This window comes from Pygoscelis adeliae, unplaced genomic scaffold (genome assembly GCF_000699105.1).
Source record: "Pygoscelis adeliae isolate BGI_AS28 unplaced genomic scaffold, ASM69910v1 Scaffold166, whole genome shotgun sequence".
In the NCBI taxonomy this organism is placed as follows: domain Eukaryota; kingdom Metazoa; phylum Chordata; class Aves; order Sphenisciformes; family Spheniscidae; genus Pygoscelis; species Pygoscelis adeliae.
In genome coordinates, this window is record NW_008825156.1 from 706,298 (window position 1) to 729,179 (window position 22,882).

The following is a 22,882-nucleotide window of genomic DNA, read 5'->3' on the forward strand; positions in this document are numbered from 1 at the left end:
AGAACTAGATCTTTATTGCAGAGCACTGTAGGTAATAAATATTTATCAACTTAATTCACTGGTATAAATATGAGCTCATCTCTGACTTTTCTCCACCAGTCCTCTTCCTCCATCTCAACTAGGCGCAGCATTTACCTGTTATCCATCTGTTCACTCCATTGTAATCTGCTACTGATTACAGAATCTTCTTTTCTTTCCAATGATTACTTCTCTAGAAACGCATCAGTGAAAAGAGCTAACACATTATCATTTAGGAATTTCCCATTAATGAATGCGAAAAGATTTCTTTGTCCTTACAGAGAAAAAAGAAAGGCAAACATATACAATCATTTATTGTGTAGTTTCACTTAACAGAGCGGAAAACACTGCCACTTTTAGTGAGTGGAATTCTTGAAGTGAGCGAACTCCTGGGAAAAAGATAAAAAATGGGTACTGGGAGGTAGCCTTCGTCTCATTTCCCAAATACTCTTTGAAATCTGGGTCCTTGCCCTGGCTACTGTTGACCATGGGCCTATCATGAGAACATCAGTTTTGAGAAGTGATTAGGGAATGACCTACCAGAATGAGTGGGAAATTAATTAAATGATTGAGGTTGGGCATTTAAAATGAACAAAAAACACGTTATGAAACTGCAAAATAGTGGGAGCCTAAAGCATGTATAGGTTCAAGAGTTAAAGAGAGCTGGTTGGATAGACGTTCCAGGTCAGGTGGTCCTTGCTGATTGCCAGAAGCTGAAGGGGGTAGATAAACTAGGGAAGACTCTCTCCTTAGTTGCTCTGTTTGTTAGTGTGTTTCTATAAGCAGTGGCTGCCGGCATCTGTTGGGAAACCTCTGGACTAGCCAGACCCCTCGTCTAAGGTCCACCTCTCACTGCTTTCCCAGTCTTGGTAAGGCTAGAACTGTCTATTTTTGTACTTACAGGTATCAAAACAAAGGCATGATGTTAAATGGGGCCTTAGCAAAATATGAATGATAAAATGATAATGGATAAATATGTAAAAAAATTGATTTTATCAGCACAAAGAAATAAATTATAAGACCAGACTCAGCTGAGTGAATAAATCCTACTTTTTGTATGGCTTTGGTAAATTTGGGACTGACTTTTCATATCCAGGTTACACGTACTACTGCTCTGTTTGGCCATAGCTTTAGGCCCGTTGTGCCTGTTCAGTGGTCTCAGAGGAATGCACTGGGATATCCCATCGAGTGTTCAACACAAGCGAGCAAAGCAGCTCCAGCTGTGAGGGTAGGAGGAGGTACCATGCGTTAAGTGAGATGAGTGTAACTTCCCTATGGTTTCTGTTTTGATAGGATGATACAGCTTCTTGTTCACTTGTAGTGGAACAAGTATCAAGTGCGCGTGCTCTTTGCTATTAGGAAAATGCACTTTGGAGCAGGTGATAATTTAAAGAGCTCCTTTGTTTGATAAAACGTGTCTGGGGTTTGGTTGAGCAGAAAATGTATTCATTGCAGATTAGCTTTCAGTCGTAGCTTTTTTTTTTAAGCTGTCGATGTATGGGAGCTGGGCTTTGTGTATAAGCCCCATTCTCTGTGAGAGCTCATTGAAAAAAAATTAAATGTGTGATTTCCCATATGTGTTGTCTGAATGCACTGAGTGCTGAAAATCCTGGGGAGGGGTTAAGTTCCTGTTGGGCATTGTGAGAGTTTGGGGGTTGTATCCCAGGCAAATGAATGTCGTCTTCCTGCCTTGCAGCTCTGCCAGGGCATTTTGGCTTTGTCCTGATCTCCCATCCTGGGATACCCACAGGGAACAACAGATTTAGTTCATGTCATCCCCTTCATCACCTCTCCTGATCTTCTCCCTTTTCCCATTGCATCATCTGAACACCTCATTATTGCTTGGGATGTTGTATCTCTGGTGATGTGGCTGAACCTCCAGTATGCCTGGACACAGTCACCCAGTTAATTTTGCTTCAGGCTGGGGCTGCGCTGAAACCTGTGTAACTGCAGCAGGTAGAATGCGAACACATGAGGCCGATACATCACCAGAGCCCTTTCTCCTGCTTTCTGTATTTTCCAGGCTTCTTCCTGTCATTTGCATCAAGTAAAAACCAGTGCAAAAAACTTGGTAGTCAGTTATAGAGAGAAGTGTTTTGATTCACTCACGATCCTGAAGTGCAACATTTGAAGAGCAGAGAGGAAAGAAATAGCCATTCTTGTAACCTTTGTTTTGTTCTTGCAACCTTTGTTTTGTTCTTGCTGTTTCTGCGAAGGAAACGGGAAGGCCCTTTACAGGATCTGGGGGACACTACTCAGTGCTTTCCCATCCCCCTGGTGCACAGATGATGGATCGCTCAGCTGCACATGCGCTCTCTTTCTCTCGTTACATTATTAACCCTGTTCTGGAAAGCAGCAGTATTTAGGATTGGGCAAGGATGCCTTTAGGATGCATGTTGATTTGCTCATAAAACAGGAGGGATAGAGGGAGTGAAAAGTGAGGGAACGAGAATTGGGTCAGACAGAAGCTTCCAAAAAGCTTAGCTTATTTGGAGAAGAGAAGAAGAAGCAACAATAACAAACTATAGGACAGTGAAATTGATTCCCCGTTCCCTCTTCAGCATACCCTCCTCCGGGTAAGCCTGTTTTGGTTGATAGTGAATATTTCATGCAGTGCTGAGCATTTTCCGAACTGTGGTGTCCTAGTTTTTCCACCTCCAGCCCCAAAGGAATGTTTTTACATCATGGAGCTTTATTTTTGGGAAGGGGAGGAGGGAGCGGAGGCTGCAGGCTTGCGAAGAGACAGCAACAGAGTGGTTCAGAGAACAGCTTGGCTCTGATGTCTTGGCTGAGAATCTCACCTCCGCTCCTTTGCTCCCTCCAGAAAGTTCAAAGAAAAGGGTCGGCTCCCAAGGGGCTGGAGCATGGTTCCACTCAGAATAAAATAACCCTGAAAATGGCACCCTGCCTCTGCCTGGATCTGCTCTCAGTGCACTGCCATCATCGTAGCTGCTTCGTTAGCTGACAACAACAAGCTGTTGTTACTGTCAGCACTGCAGGTCCATATAGCTACCAAAGGGAAGAGCCATGTCTGTTCTACCTCATGCACCAGCACCCAGAGGACTGCCTGGCTCCCTGCTGTATGTCAACTGTCTCTTCAGGAAAGGGGAGGCACCAAGTCTCATCCCTCTTTACTACCTCCCCACCTCCCCTCCATGTAGAAAGACCAGCTAAGAGTTTGCAGGTGTGGCAGTGTGAGTCCAAAAGCCTCCTAGGTCCTGATCCGGTGCCCTCCAGTGTCAGAGTTCTGAGTCGTTGCAGTAGGCTTTAGGTTGGGCACTTTATCCTTTAAAAGAAACCCTCAAATCCTGCTGGGTACTTAAGAAGCAGGATAGGGAGCAGTGTCATTCTTTCCCAATGTTTTATTCCCTCTTTTGAAATCAGTCTTTTAAAAGTTTCCACGTACATTTTTATGAAGCTGGTGGAAGGTCCTTGCTTGAAACTGAGACCTACCACACCACAATACCTCCAGCTGCCTCTGAAAGCACCACAGCAGAATAGACTGCCCCACTAATCTGCCAAACAGCTCAGAGTCTTGTGTTATCCCCCACCCCAGCAAACTCTGAAGGAGGTTGGTATCCCAGACCCTGCTGTGAATTTGTGTTTCACAAGTGCTTCTTCCCTTTAGGAGAGGTGGAACAGCTATGAAGCCTGGAAAAGTCCCAGAGCCTCAATATGCTTGCTCATATTAGCCTCCGAAAAGCACACTTTACCTGACCAGCTGAATTAGCATCTACTGTAACCAAGATAGCAGCACAGCAATTCAGAGTCTGACTCACCCCTATTATGGACTGCGAAGTCCAGCACTCGTGTTGCGTGATTCCCTAGGTAGCCTCTTTTCTCCTACCTAGTCACGCTTGCCCTCTATGCTCACTGCCCATTATTAGGGGGCACAAACTGGCAGAGCTTTTTCCTCAGACCACTGAGCTGCAGCTCTAGATCCTCTGTTCCCCCGATGTTAGTCCACAATGTGAAGCATTTGCTGTGTGGCTTGTTAGTCTGCAGCAAGCTGTGTTCACACACCCTGAAGGACGTGGGGCAGGAGTGAAGCACAAAACTGCTTCGTTAATGCTTTAGATTTGCAAGACTTTGGTTGGTGCAAAAGGGCCTGAAGAAGGTGATGGTACATCTTTCTTCCTTGGTGGTTCTTGTCCCCTTACAGGAAAGGAAGGGAGAGGTAAAATGGTTCTTTCGTGGTGTGGTGGAGGCCAGAGGAGAGCTGTGGAATATCCCCAAAGTGTGCTCCACCTCCACAGCATTACAAAACAGCAGTTCAACGGGGGACGCAGAAGCACTTAGGGAAACTGCAGCTAAAACTAAGTGAACCTTTCAGGCTACTTATCACAGCATTTACAGTCCCTGCTTCAAGGAGAAACAATAATAAATAAAAAAAAAATCTTGCAAAAGGACCTAGTACCCATCTAGAGCATTGGATGAAATAAAAAGTGACAAACAAACAAAATCACCAGCTCCTGCTTTAGAAACTATTGTTAAAAATAAACCATCATTCACTGCTGCAGTCCTGCCAGTTCCTCCCTGCTGAGAGCAGGAGACCCAGAATACTGCCTATCTTTACATTCCCTGTGCATGTTGTATAGTTTAACAGCTCGCTCTGTTGTCATGACAAAGATTCCCTGCTTTTCAGCATGAAGCTTGCTGTATTTCTAGTCTACCTGTAATGCCACCTGCCTTCCCTCCCAGCTAACAAGACACTGTATTTTCCTGTGCTCAGAGGGTGCGTGGTGTCTCTGCTTGCTTCTGACTTACACGAGGCAGTTGCTGATTCCCAATTCCTTGCATGGAGCCAGGGCAGTAGAGAAGAGCACCAGCACCAACCACAATCAGGTGCTCAGCAGTGGCAGCATACTTTGAACTTAAATTTTGCTCCATATGACATATTGCAGACTTCACCCCTCACTGCTTCATTCTCTGCAGGCTGTAAGTTGAGTTAGTGGTGACATTTGAAATGTCATTTTTTGTCTGTGTTTGTCAGAGGATGTGTCTTAGCACGTGTCCTGGCATACTAGGCACTGTAGGTGTGTTTAAAAACAAAGCAAGGGACCATCTCTGACGTGAAGCATTTACAATCTAAACAGGCAATGCATGTAAAAGGGCAGAAATTGTGGGAAAAGTCAAATATCTTACTGTCTCCGTTCTCTAAATACTGAACTAAGGCATGGATAGATTAAGTAATCCATCCAGGGCAAAAGAAGCTATCAAGAAAATCAGAAAGTGAAGCTAGACTTTCTGAATCCCAAATCAGCGCCTCAACCTCACACCCTCCCTTGTATACTCTGTCAGAGCAAGCCAGTATTGATGCTGTATTTCCTAGAGAGATTTGCCAGAGTCTTTCCAGACCCAGTGAATCCAGACTAAGTTATGAGAGCCTTAGACAGCTTTATGGCTTCCTTTGGATATAATTTCAGATAATCATTCCAACTTTAACCCCACCCCATGAAACCTCCAGGTTTTAGGTGGTTTTCATTTTGTTTAGAGATATGCCAAAGGTGGGTTTGCATGCAGACCTCATTCAGATTAAAGTTTGGAACTATGTATATACATGCAATAAAAGGTATTGCACCTTTTATTTCATTTTAATATTTGGTTTTATATGTGTATTTATGCCAAACAGTATAGATGTGTCTAGTATTTGGGGTGCTTTTCTTGAGGAATAGGTAGAAGATGTTTGCTGTAATGAGACTGACTACTCCCACCTCTGGTGGGACCCCGCAGCCTCTCAGCACCTCCAAACTTCAGGGCTTAGGCCTAGACTTTTCAGAGGGGCTCAACTTCCATAGTTAGGCCAGATTTTCATTAGACTCAGTCAGCTATAGTGTCTGAGCAACTTGAAAATCCAATTTTTGTATCGTGCCTAATTGGAAAGGGGTTTCTTCTTAAAATCTTAGCTACAGGTAGTTCAGCAGCTGAAAATCTGTCTTTAGAGTGCTTAAGTGCGGAGAACCCAAAATTACTGAACTTTTTGAAAATGTGGGCATTACCTGCTCCTGCCACCACCCACAGGAGAGCTGCCAGAGGGGAAACATCCTTCCTTAAGGGGATTCCTGATGGGGGCAGTTATCAGCATCTGATGAAGCTCCCACTGGCAGTACCTGAATTCTCAGACGGAGACAAATGCTAACGGTAAGCAGTATTACAGAAAGCTTTTTAGTGTTTCTCAATGGTGATTTTTGTAGAATTATAATAATTGCATTTTTGGAAAAAAACCCTCATTTAAGAAGAGGCTCTTTAATCCTAATGTAAGAAAATCCCCTGTGCTTCAGTTTGAAGAATATTTTTCCTGGGGATGACCTTTCAAGGGCCTGACCCAAGTTATGTTAGCACCGGGAGGCTGCTCTCCAGTGACTGCCAGCAGTCCCCGCTGAGGAAGATGTGCCAATGAGGTGTTCAGTGCTAATGCTTTCTAATACAGCCTGCCCACTCACACGTGCCCCGCAGGTCCTAGAGCCGCTGTCCATGTGATAGTGAGACTGTTCTGAAGTGACTGCTTGTTCCAGGGTCCCGAAGAAGAATTGCTTGGAAAGGACAAAGGAACGAAATACAAAAAGGATGACTATCATTCTTGAAAATACCACTTTGCGCCTGGCCACTCCCACAGCTGGTTTGGCTGGGGGAGGCGGGCGGAGGGTTACTGGAGGGAATCCCAGAGCTGGTTTGGCTGGGGGAGGGGTGTGTGGGGGTGGAATGAAAGAAAGGGATGCAGGTGGAAGTTACCACCAAAGAAACGTTAAATCCTCTCTCACTGTGTTAGTTAGTCAGTTAGTTTTCTTCATTTCTCTCTGGATTCTTGCTTCTTTCTGTTTGTCCTGCAGGACAAAATACCCACATTGTAAGGGTAATCTGTGACAGTGAAGGCGTTGTTGTTTGTGCTCAGCCAGTGCTGCAGAGGGAATAGGAGCTCTGACATCACTGCATCTGCTTTGTACCAGCACATCAGGTCCTGTGCAGCTCCCTCATTTTTCTGCTGATGAGTTGAAAAATGGGAATGCACCTTACATTTTGGAAATGCTTGGCAGTCCTGTTCTGGCTGCTGACTGATCTTTGGTTTGGAAAAGCTATTACTGAAAGAGGACTTTTGGTATACCTTTTGATATTACATACTGCATTTTGCCAAGCAGTTATGTTTGTCGGTAGCTTGAAGGGCACAGCCTGCTTTCTCAAGTCTCTCTGCTGCATTAGAGGGAGTAGAGATAAACATACCTGTCTCTAAGGGTAAGTTAGAGTAGCCTCACAAATGCTCTGACTTCTGTTTTGATTCCCATAGTTTTGTACTCCAGGGACTGAAGGAGAATAGCAGCTGTGCTTTACCCACCAGCTGGCACTTTCATGTGTCCCTGACATATCTGGGTGGAAAACTGGCACAGTCTTTAGTCCAACTTTGCAACAATTACAGTGGCCTTTTGCATGGGAGGTTGCTTCCATGCATACATTTTAATGCCCTGACTCTGTTGGAACGTCAGTGTAACAGAGAGCCAGCCACAGCCACTGTGAGGACTGCAGTACAACTCTTTTTCCTGCTTTTAAGGTCAGAACCTATATTCCTCTGTCGCAACACAAAAAAAAAAAAAGTATGTTTTCTTTTAAAAGCAGTTGGGGATGGAAGAAAAGCCTTGTGTAGCAAGGAGGAGACAACATCCTCAGTCTTTAGGTGTCTGCAGCAGTGGCAGTAGCATCCCGAATGATTAATGAGCAGGCAGGCGGGATGTGAGGAGCAGAGCACAAGCCCCGTTGCAAAGCTGGCTGTGGGGATCCCCCAGGGAGAGGCAGGCTGCTCCGATACAGCAGAGGACTGGGGGTGGCTTACAGAGAGCTGACTGCACAGAAGGCAGCAGCTCTTAATGGTGCTGATGTCTTAATCATTGGTGGCTTCGGCAAATACTTATCTCGCGCCCCCATACTGCTCCAGTGAACAAAGGACTTGAGAAACATTGCTTGACCCCTTGGCATTAGGTGGGCTTGGGGCTGGAAAAAGCAACTCTATTTAAAGAGGTGTCATAAGGGGAAGAAAAAAAGGGAAAATGCTCCAGCCAAGGTTAAAAATAAAATACAAATCCTGTTTTAACCCCTTGCCGGATTTGTTCTGCTGGATTAGGATCACTCCTGCAAAATGCAGGTGTTGTTTCGAGCAAAATGAGGGCATTTCTAGAAAGGCACCCTGGTTTTCTGTAGTAGAACAACAGTATATATATGCCCTCCTAAGCTGCACAATAAACTGGCAGTGCTTGAGGCATAAAGTGATTGTTCAACTACCTAGTCTATGCATCTGCTAGATCCTCGGTGTGTTGTGGAAAGGGATATTTGCACAGGACTTGGAGACAGCCAGAAGGCCAAGAAAAGCAGCATGCAGCAGGGGCAACAGAACAAAAATGCTTGTAATGAAAGTCATTCTGCCAAATAGGACTTCTGGTACACTCACCCATGAAGACAATCCCCTCAGGTTGTCTGAAAATCCTTTTGGTTCAATAAACAGTATGAGGGAGAAAAAATTAGGCTGGGTGGGCTGCTTCTGGCCTAAATTTGAAAATCAAACTCATTCATTCATGTAAACCCTCTGTAGATTCTGCAGTCCTGTTTCACCTCTGAGGTCTTGGGTTCACTTGTAACATCAGACGCTTCTCCCAGAAGAAGGAAGTACGCTGCAAACTGGGTGGTTAACTGAATCCTTAGATCTAATGGAGATCATCAGCAGAGTAATCCCACTGAAGAGCTGAACGGAGGTGCTGACTCCCACCTGGAGGCTTGGAGAATATGCACACGTATCATGGAAAAGGATGAGGAAGAGCCATTACAGTTCAGATCGAGGAAAGGACACAGCTAGGCACTGCACATTTACTTCCCCTCTACAAGGAATGTTGTCTTATTTGAAAATGTTCAGACCACTTTTAAGGGAGGGCTCTTTGCTTTGGTTATTTCCTCTTTTGCTTATTTCCTGTTACAGATTTAAAGAACTGCTTCATATTTCCTTAATGAGAGTGTATCAGAGCTGTACGCTTCTATATATTTTCCCTAAGTGAAGCTTCTGCTCATTTGTTTGAAGATAGAACTGACAAACTCAGGCCTTCAGTAGGTAGGCAGCAACCTCCTCTCCTGTGGTCTTTAAGTGACTGACCATTTGCAGATCACAAGCAAGATAAGGGAGCAGAGAGACACAGCAGTGCTTCAGGGATCTTGGTATGTCTGGAGAGTGCTAAATTATACCCTGTGGACACATCTCAGATTTCTCAAACAGGTCACTGTTCCCACAGGAGGAAGAGGGACGACAGTGCCTAGCTCCCTGGGTAAATGAAGACGTGTCCAAAGGAATCTCATCAAAAAAGTAGCTCAGCAAAATGCTGCTTTAATGGGTCAGAAGTAAGGACTATGCCCACTTCCTGGTTGGCCACGAAAAACATTTACATTGGCCACCAAGAGCTTTCAAACTAAATGTGTTACTCTCTTATAGGTTTGGTAGAAGTTACAAGGCAATTTTTTCGTCACCTTCTTTCATCACTTTGCTCTCTATTGCTCGCACGTAGACCCTAGACTTTATAGTAGTGGTGCAGACTAAAGCATGCACTTTAAGCACTTTGTTGAAATGGAGAGAAAACATTTTCTACAAGTTCATGTCCCCAGCCACCCCAAAGGGAACATGGAAAAGGTCTGGAAAATTGGAAGGAAAATCACTTGTGCCTCAGAAAAAAGTAGTATGGAGCAGAAAAGGTTAACATTTTAGAAAGGTTAGCAAGCATAATGTCCTGGTTTCAGCTGGGATAGAGTTAATTTTCTTCCTAGTAGCTGGTATAGTGCTGTGTTTTGGATTTAGCATGAGAATAATGTGATAAGACACCAATGTTTTAGTTGTTGCTAAGCAGTGTTTATACTAAGTCAAGGACTTTTCAGCTTCCCATAGTCCACCAGCAAGGAGGTGCACAAGAATCTGGGAGGGAGTATAGCCAGGACAGTTGACCCAAACTGGCCAAAGGGATATTCCATACCGTATGACGTCATGCTCAGTATATCAGCTGGAGGGAGTTGTCTGGGGGGCAGTAATCGCTGCTCAGGGACTGACTGGGTGTCAGTTGGCAGGGTCGGTGGGCGGTGAGCAGTTGCATCACCTCTTGGGTTTTTTTCATTTTTTTTTTTCCTTTCTGGGTTTTGTTCTCCACCCACCCCCCTCCACCCTGTTGTTTTACTTTCCATTACCATTTATTATTGTTACTATTGTTATTATTATTTTATTATTTCAAGTATTAAACTGTTCTTATCTCAACCCACGAGTTTTCTTACTTTTGCTCTTCTGATTCGCTCCCCCATCCCATGGGGGGGGAGGGTAAGCGAGCAGCTGTGTGGTGCTCAGTTGCGGACTGGGGTTAAACCACAACACATAAGAATGCAAAACCAGAAGAGGAATAGTGAGAAAAAAGCTCTCACAGTCCCTAGGATTTCACAGAACGTGGTTGTTCTTGAGTGGCTTCTGTGGTGGCATAAGGAATCCACGCCAAAATAAAGAACAGGCTCCCAGTTTGGATATGTAAAATTACCCTACCCAAAATACAGGAACACGTGAGCAGCAGAATGATACGAAAGGACGTGACAAAACTCCAGATAACCCTCAAGTTGTCCACTTGGGATGGATTAAGACTGTTACCGAGGGAGGGAAAATTGCCTCACCTCTGTTTAACAGTGTCATAGATCTCTGCAGAGAAAAGGACTGGCCTCCTAAAATCATCACAATTCCTTATCAGCTGCTGTCGCAGCCTTTCTCACTGAATGGCACCCAGCAATAATTTTAGGACTCTCAGAAACAAAAGGGACTCGTCAATGTTACTGTGTTCCTCTGGCAGACAAAATGTGAGACAGGCTTGGGGCAAACTTCCATAGACCTTTCCTGAGTACCCTGCAAGGATGCTTTACAGAAGTCTCTAGTTCACGTTGACTCCTTGGACCTGGCAAAATGTGTCCAGCACAGAGAAACTAAAAGAAAGTGCTGCCTTGCTGTCCCATGGTGTCTAGCAACAAAGCACAGAAGGCAAATCCTTTACCTGGAGTGCACATTTCCTACTCAGAGGAGGGATTGTGAATAGGAATTATTTCTGTTTTGGTGCAGGAATGAGTTTAAGGGTAGGAGGCAGTACACAAATGAAACTTCTGACCCACACACAAATTCATATTATACAGCAGTAGGATGCATTCTAATCCCTGCCATCATACATATGTTAATGTAATGATCAGCTACCTCTAAATATCTTGAGGTTTTACATCCACACTCACTGAGTTCTGTATGGTGCAAGGAGAGCATCTCTGTGGTACTTTCCTCCCAAATACATTTGCATAAGTCAGGATTCAACATGTGAGCCTCGCAGCACGGGCACTGTTTTCCTCCTATCTGAGGTTACTGCTGGGTTTCCTCAGCATGGCACCTGCCTCAGCAAGATTTTGGTGGGGTTTTTGTCTGTCCCATGTTTGCGTGGGAGGCAGTATAAGCTTTTCATGGAGGGAAAAGCTTTCTCCACTGGAAAGAAGGGAGCTAATTATGTCTCCTATAAAGAGACGTAATTCGTTTTCTTTTCTGTAGAGAGAGGATGACATGAACAGCATCCCTTGCCTTTTCATTCCAAAACTCTGTTGTGACCATATTGCTGAGTCTTGGAAAACTCCCCGATTCACAGGTTGTTTTTTGCATGTTCCAAACATCTGGCAACGAGGTTCAGCTGACTGATGAATGTGATCTCTGGCAGAAAATGCTGAAAAGTTGGGGAGGGAGGGGGGTTGATCTAGCCCAGCTGTCCATTTCAAATATTGCTGGTTTCAAATTTAGCCTTAGCAAATTGTTTGCGAGCACTTTTAAATCTGCACATGTAATGTTATCATCAGTATTTGGCAAGTGCCAGGGATTTTGAATTAGATTGTAAAAGGAGGATGCCTGTATATGTGCCAAAGCATCCCAAGGTGTACAGGCCTAAGGTGGTATGATTTAGGTGAACCCCAATTTTCAAATTTTCTTCTGTTTTTGGAATGCTTGCTCTGCCACTTTCAGGAATAGCTAGAGAAAGCATGTCCAGCCAAGTCCATTCTTTTCAGAGAATTAAGCTAATTTCCTTATTGTTAGAACTTTTCTGTTGCTTCCTCTATATAATTTTTAAGTCATTAGCACTTTCTTTAGCAATGTGTTATCACCTGACAATAAGTGTTGCATCCTGTCTTTGCTCTTCATCAGAAGCCAGATAGCTTTCAACTCTGTATTAGGTGTGTTGCGTAGGGCAGATACAAAGGAATGGGAAGAGACTCAAGTAAGCAATGGCACTTAAAGATGACTCTTCTGAAGATGCACAACCCGCAACAACACCTTCATAAATAATGAAGATACCACCTTCTTCTAGTTTAAAATGCCTTAATTTCTTTGCTCTTCCTGGTCTCCATGCAATAATGCTGTGTTGGTGGGTGCATCTGCACTGCAGTATACCACTTGTCATACACATATAGGTTGCTTCAGAGTAACACAGGTAATTCAAGGGAGAAGTTTTCTATACTGCAAAAGTGATTGTCACTATGTGGAAAAGATGATCTGTTTTAGGATAGGGAATGCTTTTGGCTATGGTTTAGTATGGTAAAGCTGAAGAATTCACCATTAGGACTCAGAAAGTCTCAGAAATACTGCACGATCTGGGAAGTAATGTTCAAGGCGTAGATTTATAAATAGTGAGGCAGGCCTCATATTACAAGACCCATCTCTAGGGACTTAGAACTAAAAGATGGAATTTGCCATTCATTGCTGGCTGACTCTGGTCTCATTTAGTAGTAAGAATCCCATGAACTTTGAGATAAAGAGGTAGGCCAATGCTAAGTACTTCTGAAAGTCTGACCAGACTGAATAATGTATTGGAAAATATAATGAAGATGTGGAAAACAATTGTATTCAGCTCCAGAGAATATGCTGGACCCTTCTTTAAGGATGTGGCCAGAGATGTCTGAGCCCTTCTTTCTCTAGGAGGCTTGGACAATGTGGAGAAGGAATGACTTGGCTTATCCTCATCACCTGTTCTGAAATGCTCAAGAGCCTATCTTTACAATGTTGTTTGTAAACCTCCCTTGCCAAGAGGTTTCTTGATCCTGATACTGATGTTGATAGGCTGCAAGATGTCATCAGCACCTCCAGCAATAAGGGACTGGTGTGTGATGGGAAGGATATGAGAAGAGTAGAGATAAAATAACTGAGAAACAAAGTGTTCCTTCATTGCTGTCTTTGATCTCTTAACTCCCAGCTGTGAGAGATCCTGGATGCTGATGGCAGCAATCGACTAATTTTCTGCTGCTTCTGTTGCTTGTACAAAACAGAGAAAGATGTTGTCTTCACTGGGGGGAGTACAAGTCTTGCTGTAATGTCTTCTGTTGCAGGCGGAACCTGAGGAAAGACAGGGATTGAGCACAGGCAGCCTCAAGACTGAGGCAAAATATACAATTTTATTTCTTCCTCTCCTTTCTCTTTCTGCCTCTTGCTTTGTACTACAATTCCTGCCTTGTTAGCCATCCTTTTGCAGATTAAAACCCAATGGAAAGCTCCCAGCCAGTGTTGCTATCTTTGCTGCATCCCTGGTGCTGAAAGAAGAAGTGGCAGGCACCACGGACAAAGCTGTTGGCCTGGGGGCTAGCATCATCTTGAAAGCTTGTGTCATTTCTCAGCACTGATGTGTGGTAGTTGAAGGGAGGGGACAGTTTTACAATAGCCGTTTAATTGTCCACCAATAGTTTACTCCTGACCTGGGACTGAGGCTGAGTCCATAAAGCTAATTTTGCTGTGTGAGTTACCAAAGAGCTGAGAGTAACAGGCTTTGAGCCTGTCTGCTGTTGGCTGGATCCAAACAGGTAGCCCAGAGACAAAAATATTGAGAGGTCACTGCTGATTTCCCATGCTGTTCGGTCCTGTCTTGCAAGATATGAAAAGCCATGCTTGTGGTTGAGGTGGGTCTGCATTAAAAAGTTACAATCCCACATATAGATGAGTGGGCAGGGATGTTTGGAACTAAAGTACTGGTTCATGTTATTATAGAGGTACATTAGTTATGGTCATGTCATTATAGAGACACTGAACAAAGTGCATTCCTCAGACACAGTCTGTGCTCAGAGTGCTTATTTTATGGACAAAGCAGACTAATTTCAGCATCATGGATAAGAATAAGTAGTTCTTGGTATCAGTGTCCCTAAGATGAGGTGAACATAGAAGTGCTAATGAAGAGCAGGTGCACCTCAGGCAGGAGCTGCTGTTCATGCTGCAGTGCGATAGAAGCTGTTGCTGACCTGCTGTGGTAGAAGAGCTGGACTGAAGGGTTGCTCGGCCTCCCTGAGTATGCAGCTGCTGGCTCCACAGTTTGTCAGAAAGTCAGCTGCTGATTCCTCTGCCTGCAGCTGCCAGGCCTCCCCTCAAGGCTCCCTCTTTATTGCGAAGCGAAGTGCAGGCATGAACTTTGTGAGTCTGTGTTGTCCTTGGCCTTTTCACAGTTCCTGGATGAGATCCATGCTGCTGTTTGTCTGCGACCATGTCCCTCTGGGAGGTGCAATCGTGCTTCAACAGCGTATTTAGAAAATGGAAACAAAGGGGAGAGCTGTGGGTTGCTTCAGTCTCTGCTTCCGTCACTGCCAGCTGTGAGGGACTATTGGGGTGGAGAATCCCTTCTAGATACCAACCATTTGTATCTCGCTGAGTTTATTAACTCAGTTGAAACAAGATCCTAATATACAGGTACATACAAATATACATCTAAAGAGTCAAGGGGCACCCAAAAGTAAAGGACAGGAGAATATAGTAGAATAACAAAAATCATATTATCTGTTTTCCACTCTTTGAAATGATTGATGTCATTAGGCTTGTTGTGGAGCACGGCAAGGCAGGGATGGAGCCTGGCATTCTGCCTCCAATCTCTGCAAAGCTCCAGCTATTCTGCCCGCTCCTGGAGCATTTGTTACCTGCCTTATTTCTTAGGGAACCAGAGATGGCTATTAAGGAAAGATGTAGAGAAGGAAACAGCAGCAATCATATTGATTTCTTCTGGAAGAGTATTAGGGAGAAGGTGTAAAGGACATTTGTGTAAGACAATGCCAAAGAGCTAAACAAGGCCAGTGTGACTAATGGAGAAAAAGAAGAAGGGGAAAGAGGCTAGCTGAGACACATGGGAAATGGTGGAGAGTTTATCCTTTGAAGTTTTTCCAAAACTGTGCTTTTAAATTCTCTTCCTACTGATGGTGGACTCCCTTAAGGATCCAGTCCATGGTACTGTCAGCATCACTTCACTGTCTCAGTTCCTTTCCTGGATGCTCTTGGGAATCCCTCTGCCTTATCGTATCCTCAACCAATGCTCTCAGCAGCTCTACACTACATTTTTGGCAGAACGTTATGCTGTGCTGTGCTATACCGCCTCCTTTGTGCTTGCCCATACTCCCTTAATGGGGTTCAGCATCTCCTGCATCCTCCACCCACTCTTCAGCTCAGATATTCCAATGTTGTGTTTGGTACTGTCCATATTAAATCTATAATGTCTCAAATAATACAAGGAGCTCTGCACTTCTATTGTTTGAACTCTCCATACCCCTCAATTTTGCAGCTTGTTTCTCCTCTGTGTATAGTGACTGTTTTTCTGAGGCTGAGCATAGCAGCCCACAAGGCATTAAATGTTCTTGAATATACCTTCTACCTTCAGTAGAAGTAACTTCTACTGGGGGAAAATGAGTTATGAATTGCATTCCTTTCCTGTGCTCCTGCACAGGGCCTGTTGGCTTCCTGCTCTTGTGTTCTTTAAGATATACATCCCTGAAATGAGCCAGGCATAAGTTTGTTGGTCCTTCAGGGGGAAAAAGGTGCAGGTGAGTACTGCCTACAGCATTGCTTGTGGGGGCTAGACTTAAATTTCTAAGTTTGGGGTGAGCACTGCAGGTCTGGCGTGGCAGGGAGGGCTGCTCACACGAGAGGGGCTGAGCATGCTGCTTTGGAGCAGCGTATATCGGTGTTCACACAGGCTTGGCTGTGGCTGCTTTTGGGGTGGCAGGTTTCTCATAAACAGAGCTGGCTGCACATGAGTTAGGGTTTTTCCCCTAGCAAAAAAAACAGCTGTGCAAACATTCTGCTTCGAATCAAAGAAAGCATAGTGCGCATTCACATTAAAAACCAGGATAAGGAGTGAAAAAGAAAGGCAAGTCAAAGATCAGGTTGCTTCTCCTGCAGAGTAGCTGTTGGTTTGCGTCCTGTGTCCTGCAGTAGTCGGCAATGGCAGCCAGGATGTGGCACTCACCGAAGGTGACAAGAGGCACAGGGAGGCTATTTGCCTTCGGGTGTAAGGGGCCAGTTTTGCTGACTGCTGGCAGAGACTTGCATGTCAGTCACTCGTTAGCTGTGTACCACTGGGCAGCAGATAATCTCAAGTGCTGAATGAATGAATCCACTCCTTGTCAGCTCCCATCAGTGTCTCTTGCATGAAACCCTGATGCTTCTTAGAGAAGCATACGCTGCAGATAAGTCTAAGTGCCATATTTACTCGGTTGCCTGTGGCAGAGCGCTGAGGAACACTGCAGGTGTTAGCTACTGAGTTAAACCATGAAGTTCCTGGGTAGGATTTTCCATGGTTAGATAACCTGTAGGATCCAAACCCCGTCACCTCAAGACCTTGGAATCAATATGCCAGGCCAGGCCAGGAGTCCTCTCCTGTTGTGGAGGTGCATTGGCACCAGCAGAAAGGATGTCTGAGAAAATTCTCACAGTGTCTGTTCAGCTGATTTCATATCCTCAGACTTTATGCCAAATTTTTAAATTCAGTGGAGCTTTAGAGTTGCAGTTTTGAAGGGACTATGGAAAAATACTTATTTCAATAAAGACAAGTAGAAACTGATATTCTGTTATAATAGTAGTTTGTGGAAAATACATTTCCCTACTAAAGCTTCATGGTATAGAAGTTTGCACATGCAAATTTTAACATCAAATATGCATCTCACTTGCTTCTCACACATACCTATTTTCATTTTCATTTATGGGGAAATAGCTTTGAGAAGCATGCATGCAAACAAAACTTGTGGTGGAATGAGCCCATAATAGAGCTTTCAATAAAATGAGGAATTGCTCAGCTTTCCAGTAATTTTGTCTGTTTGTTGTAAGTATTTTGTACAGCATTGTCTAGCTGCCTGATTCTGTGGAGATCTAAGTCTAGTTTCTCCCTCATTTATCCACTTTTTATAGAATCTTCTTGTAATTACTAGTACTTAGCCGAAAACCTGAATTCATGTTAAAGTATTTTATTAGTCAAAATTGTATAATAGAAGATTTCTTCCAGATACCACTTAATGATCATTAGAAGGTCTGATTCAAAGCCCACTTAAGTCAATTGATGCCTTTTGTTGACTTCAATACGTTTTGAATCTCACTCAGTATATTCAGAAATGTGAAGCTAACGGCTACAATAGCAGCAGGAAATACTCAGTAGATGGACAACTTCTGTGGTTTTCTGTTTGCTTCCATAATGGCCTGCTGAAGAAGTTTTGGATAAATGTAATGAAAGGCCACTTTAAGTGAAAAATCAACTAAATTCAGAGCTGCAGAGGAAGGTGTTTTAATGTTTAATCATTTAAAACATGATTTTTTTCCACTTTTACTCTTTTTATGCTGTTGAAATTAAGGATGCGACTGATATAATGTGGTAATGCTTAGATTTGGTAATGGCTTAAGTTTGTTTGGAAGAATGATATCCCCACAGCAGTGACCCTACAGGACATACTGGGCCTACAGTTACTTGTCGTGTAAAGCTATTTCTGCTTTAATGATGTTCTCTTCCAATTTCAAGAGTAGCTTATTTATTCTGTGATTATGGGAAAGAATGAACAGGTGACCTAGATGGTCTTCACCAAAGCCAGTCATTTTTTACCTTTTTTAACTTTCAGTCCCACATAACATGGAAGCAAAAGTACCAAATTGATAAAATCCCAGGGTCTGTTCCTGGGGTACTTCTGTTACGGCAGGGATGCAGAACTTCCAGAGAACTTGAGATTAGTTTTTTCCTATCCGATACCTTTGTTTTTGCCACTTCAACTCAGTGAAGTATCACAGTGGTTTACTTTCTGCTTTCTGTGCTCTCATCATGGAAATGCAAATTACTGCACAGCAGGTCAGACATTGGAGAAAGTAGGTACTTTGGTACAAGGTTTCCAGCATGAGTTCTAGCCTGAGGAGTTAGATGAGCATCCAGATCTCTGCATCCTTTGAAGTTCATCCTGAGTCTAAATAATTCTGAACTCAGAGAACGTTCATGTCCAGGTTGAGTTTCTAGTAACTGAGGGACAGCCATGAGTTCTGAAAAGTATTTCATTAATTACTTCAAAGCAAAGCAGAGTCAACATTAGAGAGCTTGATTTTCACATGAAAACCTACCACCCGTACCGCCCCTCCACCATTTTGCTCTGAGTAGGAAAAACAGCACAACACATTTGCAGCCTGCAGGGCTTTATTGCCCCTCACCACTTCTGCAGCTCCAGACTTCCTTCTCAGGCAAGCATTTTGAGCAATATGGGAATCACTGATGTCAATGGAGAAAGAGAGAGCTTTGTGGCGTACTGCTGGTGAACTTGAAAGCATCCGAGGAGAAATGTCATCTGCTGTCCCCCAGCTTTTTGGGCACAGGTGTTCTTTGAGAAACACTGCTATTAATGATCATTGCATAGTGCTTGCACAGATTTGGTAGGTAAAATACAGCCTGGTAATACGAGACAGCTGTCCACTTCATTTTTCAAGTTCTCACAGCACCACATGGGTGATGGGTGATCCAATTGTTATTGAGCAAATGAATACAAGAGGAGAGGAAACTTTCTTCATCACTGAGACAAACCTTCAGGCTCCCTCAACCTGCCCTCCCTGCCTTCTAGGTGAATTAGCACCCCATGTGTCTGTGAGTCGGAAAGCAGGAGAACAGAGCACTTGTCACCAGTGAAGACTGCCGACGAGATGGGCTTAAACCAGAGAGATGTGATTTCCTCTTGGGGAGAAGGAGGGTGAAGTAGAGACGGAGGAGAGGGAACCAGAGTTTTGTGTTATTCCTCTAAGGGTCGCGTTGCCCCCATGTTGCACTTTGTCATTAGCTGAATCGCTGGAGCATCCTGTCAAATCAGCCTCCTGCATGGATTTTTAAAACCTCTAATTGGCACCTGCAAGGTTACAAGTTAGCGATGTGTGTCCGTTTGCCCTGCACAGCCTTTCACAGCTCTTTTCCCCCAGCTCCAAGGTGCTGGAGTGCTGCACAGTCAGTAACCTACCATGGTATGAGGCAACCCAGGCTGTAGTTGGGACCCTGTGACGTGACCCGGTGTTTGTGTGACAGAAAAAGCTTCATTTTGTTCCTTTCTCTTTTAACTATTATGTAAATGTTTCTCCATGTTTCCTGTTTATCGCAGACTCTGAGCCTCCCTAGACAGGCTATTCTGAGCTTGGCCTGCTTTCTGATAATTGCATCTGCATTAAAGCAAACACCCCTGCAGGGTTCCTCCATTCCCCTGTCCTTGCCAGCTCTGAGCTGGACAGCACTCTGTGGCTTGCAAGCACAGGGATGCGCAAAAAGGCATGCCAAGGGCTGGCAAAGCTCTGAGGAAGAAGGCAAAGCTGCGTGCTATTTCAGGCCTCTTATTTTGCCAATGAGTTCAGTTTCCTCTCCTTTGCTAATGACATTGTGGCTGCTAGGTCCTCCTGAGCCATGCATCAGTAAAGTCACTATTGAGGTCTACGGTCTGTGTCCAACCCGTATCAATTACTGGCTTTTCTGTAGGGATATAAAAAAATTAATAGGATCCGGGGAGTCACCCATTAGTAATGACTGCAGTAGTAATTTTGAGAATGTGGTCCATTGCTTGCCCCCATGTTGCACTTTGTCATTAGCTGAATCGCTGGAGCATCCTGTCAAATCAGCCTCCTGCATGGATTTTTAAAACCTCTAATTGGCACCTGCAAGGTTACAAGTTAGCGATGTGTGTCCGTTTGCCCTGCACAGCCTTTCACAGCTCTTTTCCCCCAGCTCCAAGGTGCTGGAGTGCTGCACAGTCAGTAACCTACCATGGTATGAGGCAACCCAGGCTGTAGTTGGGACCCTGTGACGTGACCCGGTGTTTGTGTGACAGAAAAAGCTTCATTTTGTTCCTTTCTCTTTTAACTATTATGTAAATGTTTCTCCATGTTTCCTGTTTATCGCAGACTCTGAGCCTCCCTAGACAGGCTATTCTGAGCTTGGCCTGCTTTCTGATAATTGCATCTGCATTAAAGCAAACACCCCTGCAGGGTTCCTCCATTCCCCTGTCCTTGCCAGCTCTGAGCTGGACAGCACTCTGTGGCTTGCAAGCACAGGGATGCGCAAAAAGGCATGCCAAGGGCTGGCAAAGCTCTGAGGAAGAAGGCAAAGCTGCGTGCTATTTCAGGCCTCTTATTTTGCCAATGAGTTCAGTTTCCTCTCCTTTGCTAATGACATTGTGGCTGCTAGGTCCTCCTGAGCCATGCATCAGTAAAGTCACTATTGAGGTCTACGGTCTGTGTCCAACCCGTATCAATTACTGGCTTTTCTGTAGGGATATAAAAAAATTAATAGGATCCGGGGAGTCACCCATTAGTAATGACTGCAGTAGTAATTTTGAGAATGTGGTCCATTGCATGTTTTTGTGAACTGTTGTTTTTCTTTGGAAGCGAAAAGAGGCAGGACACTGCTGTAAGATTTTTGAGGATGATGATCTTTATCAGATTGCTGTTTAGGGAGCTGGGAATCTCTAGTTCTTGAAGTAATACAGCCATTAGTGTCTTGCTCCTCTACACAGGGCCAAGGCCTGGACTATGAGAAATACAGTAATGACACTTTTCCTTCATAAAGTCCCTTTTCACTGAAGGATTATACAAAGTCTTACTGAGATGAGTAGATTAGTTTTGTCCTTGGTTTGCAGCTAGAAGAGGTAGCAGACTGTGGAAAGCTGACTGCTGCCTGCGCTGGAGTGGTGCAACACACCACTGAACTGAATAGATTGTAGTGAAATGCTGCCAGGCAGATCAAGCCGGATGCTTTCTGCATACCTGGGGTTGAAATCAAGACCTCTGAAACTGTATTTCCTCTCAGGATTTAGTTCCCAGGAAGTTAAAAATATGCACAGAACCTTCCACACTCACACACTTAAAAAGATGAAAGTAAAGTAACTCAGATTATATCTTTTTAATTGGTTCCTAGCATAAATCTGTAGGTAGTAAGTAGATATTTGCTTTCTGGTGTGATTTTCTCTCATCGAACGTAGGCCATGCAGTGCCGTAACTGAATCCCCTCCTCCAATCACTGCCTCTTCTCATGCTTTAGGACGGTAACCAAGCAGGACCCTGACTGGATGGTACCGTCCATCACTCACTTGGTCTGAACGTACATTGCCATCGCACCCACCAAGAGGTTTTTCAGAATTGAATCTCCAATGCAGTTAGACAGCCCATCTTTCACAGACAGGATATCACCCGGGAGGAAGAACAGGGTTGGATGATCCCTGCCATAGCTAGTGCAATGGTCACATTCCTCATGTAATACCTGGTCTCCCTCATCCAAAGGGAACTTTGTTGGTGTTCCAGTTTCTGAGCAGCTGTGGTACGTGGTGTTGATGGTGAACCTCAGTACTACTGGAAGAGTGTTACGGGCGTGGGTGCTTCTTCTGTTTTGTTTTTTCCTCATTCTTGAAGCAAATCCAACTGTATCGATTATAGGGCTGAACAAGCCCTCCGCAAGTATCAGTGCGTACCTTGTAAGAGAAAAGAGTAACAGGTCTTTTTGAAGAGGAGACAAAAATGGAATAAACTAGCTCTTCCCCTGTTTTTTTGGTGGAATAGCTGTACAGTTGAAATCTACCCAACTTTCATTTCCTATTTGTACAAGCAGCTTTCATCTAAGTGCTGGTCATGAGTAAGTTATGCCTGCAGAGCTGTCACCATCAAGTACTGTGTGTCACTGAATTCATAACAGTTCTGGCAGTGGTGAACTGCATACATACATATTTACATGCACGTGCACCTACACACTTAATTCCGTTAGAGCTTCCTGATACACTTTTCTCTTCCTCCCTTCTCTGAAGGAGCTATTTCCAGAGATCCCAAGTGTGGAAGTGCATCTCTCAGATGACTTTTGGCTCTGCAGAGAGGAATAAGTGTCTTTGAAAGACTGATGCATGTACAAACACCCTTTCCTCCATCCTGATATGTGAGGAAGGCCAAGGGTGATGTGGTGCAAGAGTTGCTTTTACTGTTTTTCTGTGGTGATGTAGAGGAAGAGAGACCTGGGGTGATAACCAACATGCTGGGAAATCCTCCTCTGCACAGTGCTGGCAAACTACCACTTTCTGATTTCCTACTGAGTATCTTACTGGCATTCAGGGGAAGTTGTCTGTGTCCAGGCTTAGCAGAGGATGATATCTCAGGAAATTAAAGGACATCAAGAACTAAAGGTATACTGGGGCAAGTTCCTAATTACTCATCTGATCCCTGCAGGGGAGATGTTCAGGGATGGTTTTGTGGTTTGTTCATGTTTTGTTTGTTAGCATAGCAGCTCCAGGACAATCAGTTATTTGAAGGAATGGAAAAAAACCTACCTAGTTGTCCTTGTTTGCTTCTTTAAGTCTTTTTCCTGCCTTTGTGGACTCCTGGAAATTTGTCATGCCCGACTGTGCAATGCTTAGACTGCGTCTTGTTGCAGAGTTTATTTCAGTAATCTACAGTCTCCACAGTGCTAACATTAATTCCCTTCGAGTTAGCCTAGGTCAAATCAGAGCAGTTACAGTGTGGTTTTGAGCAACACAGAGCAATTTTGCTAGCAGCTGAGGAATTGCACTGACTCCATCTCAA

The 22,882-nt window shown here is 44.2% G+C and overlaps 1 protein-coding gene across 3 annotated transcripts in view; it reads left to right on the forward strand.

The window, feature by feature from the left end:
- BRSK2 (BR serine/threonine kinase 2) overlaps positions 1-22,882 on the forward strand; it is a 329,823-nt gene that overhangs the window by 197,912 nt on the left and 109,029 nt on the right. The gene's annotated exons all lie outside the window — the stretch shown is intronic.